Below are 4531 nucleotides of genomic sequence, written 5' to 3' on the forward strand. Positions count from 1 at the left end.
TTTATATCCTAAAAGTTCAATTCATATCCAAAAGGTCCAATTCCTATCTTAAAAGTTCAATTCATATCCTAAAAGTTAAATTCACAAGAACAAATCCTAAAAACAAAAATTTCAATTCATATCCTACGAGTTTAAACATAAACTAACTAAACTAAAGAAATTCAACCCATACCCTAAACGTTCGATTTACAAGAACAAATTAATTTATTCTACAATTATAAATTAATTATATCTTTTTTAGTTAATTCAAGTTAATTATTTTTTCCTAAAAGTTCAATTCACAAGAACAAATCCTAAAAACTAAAATTTCAATTCATATCCTACGAGTTTAAACATAAACTAACTAAACTAAAGAAATTCAACTCATACCCTAAAAGTTCGATTCACAAGAACAAATTAATTTATTCTACAATTATAAATTAATTATATCTTTTTTAGTTAATTAAAGATAATTATTCTTTCCTAATTACACCAATTTATATCCTAAAAGTTCAATTCATATCCAAAAGGTCCAATTCATATCTTAAAAGTTCAATTCATATCCTAAAAGTTCAATTCACAAGAACAAATCCTAAAAACTAAAATTTCAATTCATATTCTACGAGTGTAAACATAAACTAACTAAATTAAAGAAATTCAACTCATACCCTAAAAGTTCGATTCACAAGAACAAATTAATTTATTCTATAATTATAAATTAATTATATCTTTTTTAGTTAATTCAAGATAATTATTTTTTCCTAATTACACCAATTTATATCATAAAAGTTCAATTCATATCCAAAAGGTCCAATATATATCTTAAAAGTTTAATTCATATCCTAAAAATTCAATTCACAAGAACAAATCCTAAAAACTAAAATTTCAATTCATATCCTACAAGTTTAAACATAAACTAACTAAACTAAAGAAATTCAACCCATACCCTAAACGTTCGATTCAAAAGAACAAATTAATTTATTCTACAATTATAAATTAATTATATCTTTTTTAGTTAATTCAAGTTAATTAATTTTTCCTAATTACACCAATTTATATCCTAAAAGTTCAATTCATATCCAAAAGGTCCAATTCATATCTTAAAAGTTCAATTCATATCCTAAAAGTTCAATTCACAAGAACAAATCCTAAAAACTAAAATTTCAATTCATATTCTACGAGTTTAAACATAAACTAACTAAATTAAAGAAATTCAACGCATACCCTAAAAGTTCGATTCACAAGAAGAAATTAATTTATTCTACAATTATAAATTAATTATATCTTTTTTAGTTAATTCAAGATAATTATTTTTTTCCTAATTACACCAATTTATATCCTAAAAGTTCAATTCATATCCAAAAGGTCCAATTCATATCTTAAAAGTTCAATTCATATCCTAAAAGTTCAATTCACAAGAACAAATCCTAAAAACTAAAATTTCAATTCATATCCTACGCGTTTAAACATAAACTAACTAAACTAAAGAAATTCAACCCATACCATAAACGTTCGATTCACAAGAATAAATTAATTTATTCTACAATTATAAATTAATTATATCTTTTTTAGTTAATTCAAGATAGTTATTTTTTCCTAATTACACCAATTTATATCCAAAAGGTCCAATTCATATCCAAAAGGTCCAATACATATCTTAAAAGTTTAATTCATATCCTAAAAATTCAATTCACAAGAACAAATCCTAAAAACTAAAATTTCAATTCATATCCTACAAGTTTAAACATAAACTAACTAAACTAAAGAAATTCAACCCATACCCTAAACGTTCGATTCACAAGAACAAATTAATTTATTCTACAATTATAAATTAATTATATCTTTTTTAGTTAATTCAAGTTAATTATTTTTTCCTAAAAGTTCAATTCACAAGAACAAATCCTAAAAACTAAAATTTCAATTCATATCCTACGAGTTTAAACATAAACTAACTAAACTAAAGAAATTCAACTCATCCCCTAAAAGTTCGATTCACAAGAACAAATTAATTTATTCTACAATTATAAATTAATTATATCTTTTTTAGTTAATTCAAGATAATTATTCTTTCCTAATTACACCAATTTATATCTTAAAAGTTCAATTCATATCCAAAAGGTCCAATTCATATCTTAAAAGTTCAATTCATATACTAAAAGTTCAATTCACAAGAACAAATCCTAAAAACTAAAATTTCAATTCATATTCTACAAGTTTAAACATAAACTAACTAAATTAAAGAAATTCAACTCATACCCTAAAAGTTCGATTCACAAGAACAAATTAATTTATTCTACAATTATAAATTAATTATATCTTTTTTAGTTAATTCAAGATAATTATTTTTTCCTAATTACAACAATTTATATCCTAAAAGTTCAATTCATATCCAAAAGGTCCAATTCCTATCTTAAAAGTTCAATTCATATCCTAAAAGTTAAATTCACAAGAACAAATCCTAAAAACAAAAATTTCAATTCATATCCTACGAGTTTAAACATAAACTAACTAAACTAAAGAAATTCAACCCATACCCTAAACGTTCGATTTACAAGAACAAATTAATTTATTCTACAATTATAAATTAATTATATCTTTTTTAGTTAATTCAAGTTAATTATTTTTTCCTAAAAGTTCAATTCACAAGAACAAATCCTAAAAACTAAAATTTCAATTCATATCCTACGAGTTTAAACATAAACTAACTAAACTAAAGAAATTCAACTCATCCCCTAAAAGTTCGATTCACAAGAACAAATTAATTTATTCTACAATTATAAATTAATTATATCTTTTTTAGTTAATTCAAGATAATTATTCTTTCCTAATTACACCAATTTAAATCTTAAAAGTTCAATTCATATCCAAAAGGTCCAATTCATATCTTAAAAGTTCAATTCATATACTAAAAGTTCAATTCACAAGAACAAATCCTAAAAACTAAAATTTCAATTCATATTCTACGAGTTTAAACATAAACTAACTAAATTAAAGAAATTCAACTCATACCCTAAAAGTTCGATTCACAAGAACAAATTAATTTATTCTACAATTATAAATTAATTATATCGTTTTTAGTTAATTCAAGATAATTATTCTTTCCTAATTACAACAATTTATATCCTAAAAGTTCAATTCATATCCAAAAGGTCCAATTCATATCTTAAAAGTTCAATTCATATCCTAAAAGTTCAATTCACAAGAACAAATCCTAAAAACAAAAATTTCAATTCATATCCTATGAGTTTAAACATAAACTAACTAAACTAAAGAAATTCAACCCATACCCTAAAAGTTCGATTCACAAGAACAAATTAATTTATTCTACAATTATAAACTAATTATATCTTTTTTAGTTAATGCAAGATAATTAATTGTTCCTAATTACACCAATTTATATCCTAAAAGTTCAATTCATATCCAAAAGGTCCAATTCATATCTTAAAAGTTCAATTCATATCCTAAAAGTTCAATTCACAAGAACGAATCCTAAAAACTAAAATTTCAATTCATATCCTACGCGTTTAAACATAAACTAACTAAACTAAAGAAATTCAACCCATACCCTAAACGTTCGATTCACAAGAACAAATTAATTTATTCTACAATTATAAATTAATTATATCTTTTTTAGTTAATGCAAGATAATTAATTGTTCCTAATTACACCAATTTATATCCTAAAAGTTCAATTCATATCCAAAAGGTCCAATTCATATCTTAAAAGTTCAATTCATATCCTAAAAGTTCAATTCACAAGAACGAATCCTAAAAACTAAAATTTCAATTCATATCCTACGTGTTTAAACATAAACTAACTAATCTAAAGAAATTCAACCCATACCCTAAACGTTCGATTCACAAGAATAAATTAATTTATTCTACAATTATAAACTAATTATATCTTTTTTAGTTAATGCAAGATAATTAATTGTTCCTAATTACACCAATTTATATCCTAAAAGTTCAATTCATATCCAAAAGGTCCAATTCATATCTTAAAAGTTCAATTCATATCCTAAAAGTTCAATTCACAAGAACAAATCCTATAAACTAAAATTTTAATTCATATCCTACGAGTTTAAACATAAACTAACTAAACTAAAGAAATTCAACTCATACCCTAAAAGTTCGATTCACAAGAACAAATTAATTTATTCTACAATTATAAATTAATTATATCTTTTTAGTTAATTCAAGGTAATTATTCTTTCCTAATTACACCAATTTATATCCTAAAAGTTCAATTCATATCGAAAAATTTCAATTCATATCTTAAAAGTTCAATTCATATCCTAAGAGTTCAATTCACAAGAACAAATCCTAAAAACTAAAATTTCAATTCATATCCTATGAGTTTAAACATAAACTAACTAAACTAAAGAAATTCAACCCATACCCTAAAAGTTTGAGTCACAAGAACAAATTAATTTATTCTACAATTATAAATTAATTATATCTTTTTTAGTTAATTCAAGTTAATTATTTTTTCCTAAAAGTTCAATTCACAAGAACAAATCCTAAAAACTAATATTTCAATTCATATCCTACGA

This window comes from Nicotiana tomentosiformis, chromosome 9 (assembly GCF_000390325.3).
Source record: "Nicotiana tomentosiformis chromosome 9, ASM39032v3, whole genome shotgun sequence".
NCBI lineage: Eukaryota > Viridiplantae > Streptophyta > Magnoliopsida > Solanales > Solanaceae > Nicotiana > Nicotiana tomentosiformis.